The 13,806-nt window shown below is 42.8% G+C and overlaps 1 protein-coding gene across 1 annotated transcript in view; it reads right to left on the bottom strand.

The window, feature by feature from the left end:
• The window catches only part of LOC126336703 (solute carrier family 22 member 7-like), a 186,641-nt gene that overhangs the window by 126,769 nt on the left and 46,066 nt on the right, over window positions 1-13,806 (bottom strand). The gene's annotated exons all lie outside the window — the stretch shown is intronic.

Here is a 13,806-nt window from a genome sequence, read left to right as displayed (position 1 = left end):
CCCCAACACGCACAGTGCTTTCTTCTAGACAGTAAGCGGTATGTGTGAGACATGTTCGAAATCAATTGAGTCCTTTAGAAGGAAATACAGAACATAAACACAGAGGTTGGACGAAACTACGGAAACAACAAAAATACGAAACATTACCATGATAATACATTGCAGAAAGCTCAAAGGCATTCAAAACAGCTTCCAGTCGTCTCGGAATGAACAAATATAGATCCTGTATGGTTTCAAGGGAATCTAATAGCAATTTTCCTGCTAAATAGAGGCAAGAGCAGATAATGATGATGGAGATGGCTGCGATCACTGACCCATCTCTCCAAAGTAGATCACAAAACCTAAATAATATTGAGTCTGTGGTAGCCACTGGGGTACAAGTTTTGTTCCATGAGATGAACCGGATCAGCCAACATGGTCACATAGTCCTTGGAAGTAGTGAGATTTTGCAGAATAACCATGAAGACCGTGGAATACCATGATATGGTTGCCCAAATTATTACTGCATCGCCTCCATGTTCCACTCTTGGGAAGTAAACTCTACCAGAAGTTGAAAATAGTGTGAAACAAGACTTATCCGATCGAAAGATTTTCTTCCATTGCTCCACAGTCCAGATTTTACGGCTCGGTTCTACCTTTTCGTGTTACAGGCATCTGCATCACTGACGATTGGTTTTGGTATTAGGGCTCGCCCTGTAAATCCGTGCTTATAGAGCTCCCTTCGTGGTATTTTGATGCGGACCGGGTTCATGGCTCACATGGCTCTCAGCACTTTGAGACTTAACATCTGAGGTCATCAGTCTCTGAGAACTTTGAACTACTTAAACGTAACTAACCTAAGACAACACACACATCCATGCCCGAGGCAGGATTCGAACCTGCGACCGTAGCGGTCGCGCGGTTCCAGACTGAAGCACCTAGAACCGCTCGGCCACACCAGCCGGCCAGGGTTCATGAGCGCGACATTCAGTTCTTCAGCGACTGCCAGCTCACGTTTTCTTATTTTTCGTCATAATCATCTTCAACGATCGTCTGTCTCTATTACTCAATGCATACAGAGCCGTGCGTGGCTCATGTTCGTGCCATCTTTATTTAACATCTTGTTTTTAGCGTATGGCCGCCTCGTCATTTCAGTTAATGTTGTCACTGAATTGCTGTCTTGTCTGCCAGTGAGCGGTAGCAGCAGCGCGTATCGATAAGTGCACTGTCGTACTATCTCTGGGCGACCCATAGTACTGTGTTTCCTGGTCGTTGTGTGTCTGGCAGTCAGTTGGAGAAGGAGCAGCAGGGCGGTCGTGACGCAGCACCAGTGCAGTCGGGCACAGAGCCACTGTGAGGTACGCACAGCCAGTACCAGTGGCGTCGATCGTTGTTTGGTCGTTCGATCGGCCGTCTCATAGACGATGTGTATTTGGGTCGGTTCCTTCCTGTGGAGAGATAACAGTTGTGTTCCCTCTGCATGGTTGGGTCCGAGCCAGTGTATCCGGGACGTCGTCCGCCCGTAGAAAGTCAATGAGTTGGAGACGCAACAGCAGTGCAGTTGCGACGGAACAGCAGTCGCGGACGGAGCAGCAGTCCAGTCGGTCGGTTGGCGTGGAGCAGCAAACAAGTCTCCGTCACGCTAGGTCGGGCTGAAGCCGCTGGCAGCGTGCACGCACGGTTGGAGTGCGAGGCGCTGCTTGCGAGTGCTACGGAGTTCGTCGCCCACCGATCTTGGACATGAAAGTTGAGTCTTCACTTAACTTACTATCGAGCCTCAACTGTTTACATTTCTTCATCTGATTCTGGTTATCGCTTTTGGGACATACCGGGGAGCAACAACATGTGTGTATTTAAGTCGGCTAAGATTCCAGCCGTCTTCCTGTGGAATTTAACTTAATTTATTCTTTGTTATTGAGGTTCAGTAATGGTACCTTCTGCCTTGTGGCCTTTGATGTTCCGGTTACCTACCCTGGTCGTTGACGTAATTTTAGGCAGTGTATTTTCCTCGTCGCATTGTTGCTGTCCAGCGCGGCGTGTAGTTCGACAGCTGAGGTGTTGTTAGTCGTTGTGGGCGGCAGTATTCTGTGTGTGATTGTATTGAAATGTTGTGGTCGTTTTGCTGGTTGTATGGAGCGAACTGATTTGGTTGATTTGTCGGTCGGCTGTCTGTCGGTTGGGTTGCCTCCAGATTAAGAAGTCGTTGGACAGGCTGCCTGTCTCACCTAAATGGGCGTTAGTGTCACAATCCCAGGCCGACCCTTGGAAACTTCTGAGTACCGTTCCTTGTGTGTTACATAGTAACTTCTCTGTTTGAGTTTTAGTTATTTGGTTGATATGTGGCCTTCAGCCGAGTTTTTATACATACTGAATTAATGTTTCTCTCTTGCCCTTTAGGAATAAGATTGTTATTTCTTATTTGGGGCTTTTAACCGAATTTTACATCAAATCTTAATTTAAGGCCTTAAGCCGTTAAATTATTGTGTTGATGTGTGGCCTTCGGCCATGTTTTAACATCTCTTAAATTAATGTTCTTGTTTTGCCCTTAAGCCTTAAGATTGTGATGCTTGTATGGGCCTTCATCCGAGTTTTGCATTAAATGTTTTAAGATAAGGCCTTCTGCCTTTTGATTGAAACTCTTCTTATTGCTTAATATGCGACCTCCAGGCAAGTTCCATTAAAATTAGATTGCTAAGGCCCTCAGCCGATTAGATTGAAGGCTTAGAAAATATTCTTGGGTGAAACCGCCAGAAGAACCTTGTATATCAGTTTTTGCTTAGGCCTTGTGTCTTCCATTTTAAGTGTGGCCTTCAGCCGATCTAAAGTTAATCAAGGAGGTCGATTAAAGTTTTCAGTGTTTTGCATTCTTGTTGTAATACTGTGTGTTCATAAATAAAGTTTGTATGTTGACAGCAACCTATTTTGGCCCCTATCCAAAACCTAACCCGCTCTGACCTGCTAGGCCAGGCATTTCACACACTTCCGTCCGCGGTGTTACTTAGTGGATGATGTTTTTTTTTTATTCTCCTGTATGCAGTATAAATTATCGATACCGTTTCTCTTGACACACCCAACACTTCGGCTACCTTGGTTACAGAAACACCCACCATACGAGCACCAACATTTGCCCACGTTCAAATTCACTGTTCTGCGACACAATGTATTCACACAATTGCACTAGAATTGTTTGTAATGGGAAACAGGTCGATGATTACTTCGCAGAAGCAGTAGTACTCCGGGCTCACTCCAGTAACATATTCCAAAACAATATTGCAAATATTTACTGAAGCACCATTAACAGAAATAATGAAACACAAAGAACAACCAATACCCCAGCAGCGACTCAGCAGCGCTGCTGCAACGTCGTAGCAGCCACAGGAGGCCAGGGAGGTGCTGTGACTGCTCTAGCACTGGTTTCTCTTCGTGAAATTGCAAGTACATCTACATCTACATCCATACTCCGCAAGCCACCTGATGGTGTGTGGCGGAGGGTACCCTGGGTACCTCTACCGGTTCTCCCTTCTATTCCAGTCTCGTATTGTTCGTGGAAAGAAGCATTGTCGCAATGCTTCTGTGTGGGCTCTAATCTCTCTGATTTTATCCTCATGGTCTCTTCGCTAGATATACGTAGGAGGGAGCAATATACTGCTTGACTCTTCGGTGAAGGTATGTTCTCGAAACTTCAACAAAAGCCCATACCGAGCTACTGAGCGTCTCTCCTGCAGAGTCTTCCGCTGGAGTTTATCTATCATCTCCGTAACGCTTTCGCGATTACTAAATGATCCTGTAACGAAGCGCGCTGCTCTCCGTTGTATCTTCTCTACCTCTTCTATCAACCCTATCTGGTACGGATCCCACACTGCTGAGCAGTATTCAAGCAGTGGGCGAACAAGCGTACTGTAACCTACTTCCTTTATTTTCGGATTGCATTTCCTTAGGATTCTTCCAATGAATCTCAGTCTGGCATCTGCTTTACCGACGATCAACTTTATATGATCATTCCATTTTATATCACTCCTAATGCGTACTCCCAGATAATTTATGGAATTAACTGCTTCCAGTTGCTGACCTGATATTTTTTAGCTAAATGATAAGGGATCTATCTTTTTATGTATTCGCAGCACATTACACTTGTCTACATTGAGATTCAATTGCCATTCCCTGCACCATGCGTCAATTCGTTGCGGATCCTCCTGCATTTCAGTACAATTTTCCATTGTTACAACCTCTCGATACACCACAGCATCATCTGCAAAATGCCTCAGTGAACTTCCGATGTCATCCACAAGGTCATGTATATTGTGAGTAGCAACGGTCCTATGACACTCCCCTGTGGCACACCTGAAATCACTCTTACTTCGGAAGACTTCTCTCCATTGAGAATGACATGCTGCGTTCTGTTATCTAGGAACTCTTCAATCCAATCACACAATTGGTCTGATAGTCCATATGTTCTTACTTTGTTCATTAAACGACTGTGGGGAACTGTATCGAACGCTTTGCGGAAGTCGAGAAACACGGCATCTACCTGGGAACCCGTGTCTATGGTCCTCTGAGTCTCGTGGACGAATAGCGCGAGTTTGCTTTCACACGACCGTCTTTTTCGAAACCCATGCTGATTCCTACAGAGTAGATTTCTACTCTCCAGAAAAGTCATTATTTTCTAACATAACACGTGTTCCAAAATTCTACAACTGATCGACGCAAGAGAAATAGGTCTATAGTTCTGTACATCTGTTCGACGTCCCTTCTTGAAAACGGGGATGACCTGTGCCCTTTTCCAATCCTTTGGGACGCTACGCTCTTCTAGAGACCTACGGTACAACGCTGCAAGAAGTACCTGTATAAACATTACAGAAAATGCGCTTAACGACTCCGAGGTATGACACCCTGTATATATGTGATATGACTAGCTTTCTGCCCTACATATGCCACATATGTCGCAAACATTTCGTCTTCTCCCTCACTTTGTCTATCATCTCCTCCCTCTCTGTCTGTCTATCCTCCTGCCCCTCTCTCTCCTCCTCTCCCCTCTGTCCGTCCATCTCCTCCTACCCCTTTCCCTATCCAACTCCGCCTCCTACCTCTCTCGCCTTGTCACGGTTCGCTCGCCTACCCCCGTCGGAGGTTCGAGTCCACCCTCTGGCATGCGCGCGCGTGTGTGTGTGTTATCCTTAGCGTAAGTTACTTTAAGTCAGATTAAGTAGTGCGTAAGTTTAGGGACAGATGACCTCAGCAGGTTGGTCCCTTGGAAATTACCACAAATTTCTAAATTTCCCACGTCTCTCTGTCCCTCTCCCCCCCCCCCCCCCTCTACCCGCTCTCTATTCCCCTTCCATGTAACCCAGTTTTCACACCATTCCCAATCCAGTGGAAGACGGTTCTTACGCCGGCTGACAATAAGTGATACGTGCACAAGGTTTGTTTAAAATCAACCCACTGGTTTTGAAGGAGATCTGGAACACTCATCAGGGTGATCAGACGTCCAGTTTCTCACAGGGTATTCCCAACAAATCACATTTAGAATGCACAGTATATAGTCTCGTTTTTCATTAACCGTCCCCTACATTTCAAAACAGTGTGATTTTAACTAACATGTAGCATTAGCAGCTGGTGGACAAATGTGATCACATGTAAAGAATAAAGAAAATACTTGTTTGATTAAAATGGACTCAACGAGGCAGATTTTTTGAGTACTTTGGTTGGTACTTCGAAATGGCGAGTAGTTTTCCACGTCTATTTTCTATAAGCATTGTCTGTTGTTCCAGGTGGTCGTGTTTAAAATATGGTTTTAGACCGTTAGAGTCCCAGTTATGTTACTTGATGAGATATGCTGAAAACTCTTCACAGGAAGGCCACCGAACAAAATAAGCGGTTTATTTCCTGGAAAAATTAAAGCTGAATTTCCATTTCTGTAATTAGGAAATTAGGACAGCAAAGCGAGAAATATTTTGCACATTGTGTAAACGAACTTTCTCACTCGACCATGGAGGTCGAACTCATGTTGTGAAAAACATTAATGTGAATAAACACAGGGTAGCTGCTTCAAACAATCGAGCGAGGTGGGGCAGTGGTTTGCGCACTGGACTCGCTTTCGGGAAGACGACGTTTCAAATCCGCGTCCGGACATCCTAATTCAGGTTTTCCGTGATTTCACTAAGTTGCTTCAGGAAAATGCCAGGATGGTTCCTATGAAAATGGACGATAGGGTTTCCTGCCCCATCCTTCCCTAATCAGAGCTTGTGCTCCGTCGACGGGACATTAAACATTAATTTTCTCTTCCTTCTCCTCTACCTGTTTCAATCAAAACTTCTTCACAAAGTAGGATGTATTTTGTCGCAAGACTTGTAAAAGAAGCCATTACAAAAGACGAAGAAAGCGTGTTTTGCTGAGGAAGATCGCCTAGCCTTCATGCAATGAAACTTAACATTTCAAACAGTTCAGTGAACTATGCTGCTGCGATCATCAGAAAGCTGTTTGAGAAGATATTTACCTAGTCCAGAACAAAGTGTGAATCTATAGCAGTAAATGTGTTGGTTCGATACGCATTGTGTCAGATCTGTGAGATGCTGAAAGATCTGAAGTACGTTTCAGATATGGTGATTGCTTCTAATAACAAAAGCGTAAAATTGATGATAATGTTTCTTCGATATTTTGTGTCAGTTAAGAGCAGGCAAATAAAGGTGAAAGACTTCCAGAACATAACAGGTGGAAAGGCTGATATTATAGCAAATGGAAATTCTAATAAATTTCATCTGAAGGATAAAATAATTGCATTCTGTGGTGACAGCTGCAACACAAAGTTTGGAGTTATAGAAGGAAAGGAATAAAATCATGTTTTTACAAGACTTAAGCCTTTGCTGAAGAGCTACATAATGGTGTAATTTGTGCAGCGCACACGGTGCGTAATGCAATAAAAACTAGTGCTGATATTCCACCAGTAGACATAGAAACGATTGTAAATAAAATGTTTCAACATTTCCACATTTAAACCATTCGTGATGAAGGACTGAAAGAGTTTCGAGACTTTCCTGAAGTGGAATACAAACAGGTGCTTGGTACTGTTAAAAGCGGATGGCTTTCCGTGGAGAATTAACAGAATTACGTACGTGTATATACAGGGGACCAAAACCTTATTTTTTTGTCTTGAGAACAATGCCCTACTATCTTAAAGGCATTCTTTAGTGATCATATCCTTGGCTTTATTTTATTCAGAGCGGACTGAAAATGTTTCATCAGCAATAAGGATTGCTGTGGCAGGAATTACGTTAGCAGATGAAGTTTCGGAGGAGTTAGAAATATTGATAAGCAAAATGAAATCGGGGAAGAATTCAGTCTCCAATACGTACACTGCAATAAGATGACTTGTTGAAAGACACTGATTTCTTGGAAATTTCAAATTCACTTTGTGAAACATTAATTAACGGTACTGAAAAATAGGCTTACCAATTTCATGTGCTGGAACCACTTAATCTGATTCAGCTCAAATATCATCTTCTCTGGAAGACGGTTCAGAAAAATTTTTTAATTTTGGCAGAGTCTGGGGAAGCTTTTCTTAAAGATATATGTAAAGACGAATTTTTGAGGAAGTGAACCACGTTAGAAATGTATATAAAGTGAAAAACCGTAAATCAAGAACCATTTAATAAGCTGCTGAAAAGTCGTCTATTATTTCCCACATCGTTGTTTCTCTAGACATCAGCTGCAAAAATTTGTAACTAATTTCTGTGTTTGTACTAGCTTCAGCTAATGCTGCTGCAGAAAGAGTGCTCCCTATCACAAATGCCATACAAACTTTTAAAAAGAACATGTTTAGTGAGGAAATTGTTAACAAAATAATTATAATTGACACTCATTTGCAGGATACTTCATGTGCTGACTTTCATAAAAATCCTATTCGATTGTATCAAACTCCTGAATGACACACATTCTACTGTAAAACACAGCAAAATGCACGTTTTTCAGAAAGTAGGCACATCGGAATTTCGATCCCAATTGAGAGTGAGAAATAAGTAACTTAGTACGATAAACTATGTAATTGTAGCATAAACCAAACATTTTAACACAACTCTACTATATAGGGATAGTATAAACCAGTGTTTCCAGAAAATGTAGGTTCACTTCAACTCTAATCTGTGACCCATGTTTTCATTTTGCAGATCTGGTACGCTAATTCGCCATAACGTATACACATTTATGCCTATTCGTCCGGCGTAGTGCACCAACCCTACGTGACGTGGTCTCAACAAGTCGCTGGTAGTCCCCTCCAGAAGTGGGCCATAGCCTTCCATTATTGCGAAAGTATTGCTGGTGCAGGATGTTGTGCGCGAACTGGGCTCTCGGTTATGTCCCATGAATGTTAGATGGCATTCGTGTTGAGCCATTTGGGGAGCCAAATCATTTGCTCGAATTGTCCAGAATGTTCTTCAAGTCAAACACGAACAATTGTGACCCTATGACATGACATAGTTATTATAGAGCATGAAGTCCATGAAAAGCTGCAGATGGTCTTTAGATAGCCGAACGTAACTATGTAATCAATGAGGACCCAGTCAATTCCATATAAACACAGCCCACACCATTATGGAGCACCACCATCTTGCACAGTGCCTTGTTGACAACTTGAGAATATTCGTTCGTGGGTCTGTGGTACATACGAACCCAATCATCCGCTCTTCCCAACGGAAATCGGGACTCATCTGACCAGGTCACGGTTTTTCATTCATCTGGGGTCCAACTGCTATGGTCACGAGCCCAGGAGAGGCGCAGCAGGTGATGTGCTGCTAGTAAAGTCACTCGTGTCGGTCGACGCCTGCCATAACTGATTAACGCCAGATTTCGCGGCACTGTTCTATCGGATATGTTTGTCGTACGTCCCTCATTGATTCACGCAGTATTGTTTGTCTGTTAGCATTGGGATCTCTACGCAAGCCCTGCTGCTCTCGGTCGTTAAGTGAATGATGTCGGCCACAGCGTTTTCCGTGGTGAGAGGTGGAATTTGGCATTCTCAGCACTCTCTTGGCACTGTGCACCTCAGCCAACGAACTGTTCTTTTATACCTTGTGTACGTGATACTACTGCTACCCGTATACGTTCATATCGCTGTCCCATGACTTTGGTCACCTCAGAGGATATGACTTGCTGTGTAATACGTATTAAGATCTCATGATTTTTTGTAAAAGCTTCAGATCCAAGAATAACCTTCTCTCACGTCTATCTTTCAACCACAACTCCTTCCTTCAACTACAAATATCTCAGCAGAGAAATTAGACCTGCTTTCCCGTGGTATGGGAGTCACAGGAGAAATTGTCTGTGACCACTTCAATCACTCATTTTTTGGTCGTATAATCCGGTCGAAAGTGAAAATGGATGTGGAGATGTTGGATTTAAGGTTCCAAAAACGCTCATCAGGACGATAAAGATTTCAGTTAAAAAGCAATTACACTGGCGACGTCTTTCGCTTGACTGTTACCCTGATTCTCCCTAGGTTTACTTGGATTTTTACGTCCCCTGATTTCCTCCACAATGGCGGAAGAAAAATACTGTTGGCTAAGTAACGTTGTGTAGATCATTGGTGCCAAGCTGAAAATGAATACCTATCTGAAATTCTAAATCGAATACGTGTCGTGTGGCCGAGCGGTTCTAGACGCTTCAGTCTGGAACCGCGCCACCACTACGGTTGCAGATTCGAATCCTGCCTCGGGCATGGATGTGTGTGATCTCCTTAGGTTAGTTAGGTTTAAGTAGTTCTAGGGCACTGACGACCTCTGCTGTTAAATCCCATAGTGCTCAGAGTCATTTGAACCATTTTTGAATACGTGTCTCTTTTCCTTTTCTCGGATTCTGTTAGGTTAACAGCCAAGGTATAATAGATACAATAAAGCCAAAGGAGAGTAAATGAGAAAGAAACTTTTTTATTCTTGACCGTGGCATTCGATTAGAAGAGTAAAGCCTGAAAAATGGAAGTATGTAGTACTGAGACATGTTGTGTACGCAGTTTTAATAAGCACCAGACTATCCGTCCACTAAAGCAGATAACGCAAAAATTTCTAGTTTCTTCCGAATTGCCTTAATATCACGCATATTGAACAAAGATCATTTCAATATACGTTTAACACATATAGAAGGGTGGAAATAATTTCAGTGATGATGTATTACCTCTTCTCACTGGACTCCTTAAACCAATGGTTTTTGTTTAATGATCTTTATCTGAATAGTGCTACATATTTTCTACAAGCGCACACTCTAAATTTCTGATGATTTGAGCCATAATTCAATGTGCTTTTCAAATCAAATGAGTAATTTCAGTTTCAAATTGAAAGTCATTTATTATGTTGTCTACGGCAACAATTAATTAGTCTACCATCTTAATATGAAGAAAATTAATCAAATGTGAAACTAATGATTGTACAGTTCTGACACGTAGTGTTCTTTAGCACTAGGTCACTCCATTGCCATTTGATCAGAGAGGAATAATTAAATAGATAAGATATTATTATATATTTAGTAATTCACAAGTAATTATTGACTGAGACAGCGATGCATTACAATAAGCTTGAAATGCGACTCATCATCAGGAGTACACATACACAATAAACATATTAATACTGTCCTAAAGCTACACCTACAATGCCATGCTAAAAAGTAATGCCTCTGAATTTTTCATAAGGAAGCTTTTTTAAATAAAACTAACTTTATCAATGTTCTACGTCTTTATTCTTCATGTCTAATTATTTCTCACCCCCCTCTCCCCTCTCTGCAGGTAGAGGCCACCAAATTATAACGTATACACTGATAGTGTGTAACGTAACTATGTCGGTGCTTGAGAAACAGCGTGCCGTAATCGACTTTCGAATTTGAAGAATTCGTCCACACATACAGCACCTTCTCGTTCAGCATGACAATGACAGACGTCATACAATCGCAGCGATATCTGCAGCAATACGACGCTTTGGTTCATTCTCATCGATCATCCTCACGACATGCCCCCACCACATTTTCATCTCTTTCCAAAACTTAAAGATCATCTTCGAGGATTGTAGTAGAGAAGGCGGATGGTCGACTTCGGTTGGCTGGGAGAATTTTAGAAAAATGTGGTTCACCTGTAAAGGAGATTGCGCATAAAACACTAGTGCAGCCCATTCTTGAGTACTGATGGAGTGTTTGGGATTCACTCCCGGTCGAATAGATGCAAGACATCGAAGCAGTTCAGAGGTCGACTGCTATATTTGTTACTAGTAGGCTCGAAAACGCGGAAGTATTACCGAGATGCTTCGTAATAAGGAATCCCTGGAGTGAAGGCGACGTAATTTTAGAGAAAAGCTGTTGAGAGAATTTAGAGAATCGGCATTTGATGCTGACTGCAGAACGATTCTGTTGCCGCCAACGTACATTTCACCACGAAGATAAGAGAAATGCGGTCTCGTGTGGAGGCATATAGATAGTCCTTTTTCTCTCTCTCTCTCTGTTTGAGAGTAGAGCAGGAAAGGATATGACTAGTAGTCGCGTGGGGTACCCTCTGGCACGAACCTTACGGTAGCTTGCGAAGTATGCGTGTATGTACACTACTAGCCATTAAAATTGCTACACCAAGAAGAAATGCAGATGATAAACAGGTATTCATTGGCCAAATACATTATACTAGAACTGACACGTGATTACAATTTCACGCAATTTGGTTGCATAGATCCTGAGAAATCAGTACCCAGAACAACCACCTCCCTCGGTAATAACGGCCTTGATGCGTCTGGGCATTGAGTCAAATAGAGCTTGGATGGCGTGTACAGGTACAGCTGCCCATGCAGCTTCACCACGATCCCACAGTTCATCAAGAGTAGTGACTGGCGTATTGTGACGATCCAGTTGCTCGGCCACCATTGACCATACGTTTTCAGTTGGTGAGAGATCTGGAGAGTGTACTGGCCACTGCAGCAGTCAAACATTTTCTGTATCCTGAAAGGCCCGTACACGACCTGCAACATGAGGTCGTGCATTATCCTGCTGAAATGTTTGGTTTCGCAAGGATCGAATGAAGGGTAGAGCCACGGGTCGAAACACATTTGAAATGTAACGTCCACAGTTCAAAGTGCCGTCTGTGCGAACCAATGGCACCCCATACTATCACGCAAGGTGATACGCCAGTATGGCGATGACGAATATACTCTTCCAATGTGCGTTCACCGCGATATGGTCAAACACGGATGCGACCATCATGATGCTGTAAACAGAACCTGTATTCATCCGAAAAAATGACATTTGCCATACTTGCAGCCAGGTTCGTCGCTGAGTACACCATCGCAGGCGCTCCTGTCTGTGATGCAGCATCAACGTAACCGCAGCCGTGGTCTCCCAGCTGATAATAAGCCGGCCTCTGTGGCCGTGCGAGTCTAGGGGCTTCAGTCTGGAACCGCGTGACCGCTACGGTCGCAGGTTCGAATCCTGCCTCGGACATGGATGTGTGTGATGTCCTAAGGTTAGTTAGGTTTAAGTAGTTCTAAGTTCTAGGGGAATTATGACCACATATGTTAAGTCCCATAGTGCTCAGAGCCTTTTGAACCATCGACGTCGTTCTAACCAGACAGTTTATAAAACCATCGAGAACATTGAGTTCGGCACAACATCTGGAGACAAGAAGAATCGCATACCAGTTAAGAGTGTTTCTGCTACTGCACTTGTCGACGAACCTTGTCTTTTCTGTGGTTGTAGACTTAATTTTAGTATTGACATTAATGATACTTTCGACCATGGTAATGGTTGGCTCGCTGTAGCCAATTGTACGTGGAGGTACGGGAGTTCCTAACGTACCTGGACTTGGAAGTTTTGTTGATAAAGACATTATCGCCTATCGTACCTACCATATGGCAGAACTTGCAAATATGTCGCCTTCTGCATTGTCTTTGTATACTCGTAATAAGAGAAAAATATCTGTAAATGAGTCTGTATTCATTTGGGTTAAAGGTGAAGGAGTATGTGAATATGTAAAGTTTGTTGGTGACTGTACTTTGTATTTTCCTAAATAAATTCATCTGTATGGAAACTGATCTGTAGCGTCTGTAGCACGTCATCTTCGTGGTGTAGCAATTTTAATGGCCAGTAGTGTAGCTGTAGAGGATTTCACTTTGGTAGTGAGGAATCGGTGCAAGGGGGGGGGGGGGGGGGGGGGGGGTGAGGTTGTGGCTCCGTCAACAAGGTAAACATTCTTTCAACAAACTGGTGTCTCGTTGGAAAAACTTTGCTCGTCACCATGGCGCCTGTGTTGAGAAATACATATGTAGACTTGAGGAATAAAGATGTAGAATGTTAATAACCTTTGTTTTATTTAAAAAGTCTTAAGACTTTTCAAATACAAAACTAAGAGACATTGCTTTTCAGCACACCTTCGTACTTATAGGTCCTTCACTCCATTGTACTGCCGATGATGAGGAATACGTTTAATGATTTAACGATTTCTAAAGCTGATATGAGGATTTCTCCTTCCTGACGTCCATATCTCAATCTTCGCGGCCATCGTGAGTAATAGCGGTGTTCTGTATGTCTTACATTTAATAATAACTGGAACCTCCATTGAACTACGTAATATTGTCACGTGATTATGTAATATTATTATTACCTGTAAAGATTGGTGCCATACAGACAAAAAATTTATTCGTCGTTATAACACGAGCACGAGCCACCATGGTCAACCACAACACGTACAAATAAAGTACGAAACTTTACAAACAACTAAACAGTTTTTAGTACGAAATTTCCATTTAGTAGAATAAGGAAGTCAGTATTATAGCCCATCGTTGTGTAGTCTCGTGACTGACTGTATTAGGATCTATGCTA

Source organism: Schistocerca gregaria, chromosome 2 (genome assembly GCF_023897955.1).
Source record: "Schistocerca gregaria isolate iqSchGreg1 chromosome 2, iqSchGreg1.2, whole genome shotgun sequence".
Taxonomy (NCBI): Eukaryota; Metazoa; Arthropoda; class Insecta; order Orthoptera; family Acrididae; genus Schistocerca; species Schistocerca gregaria.
The sequence above is the reverse complement of the archived record's forward strand: the minus strand, read 5'-3'. Positions and strand labels throughout refer to the sequence as shown.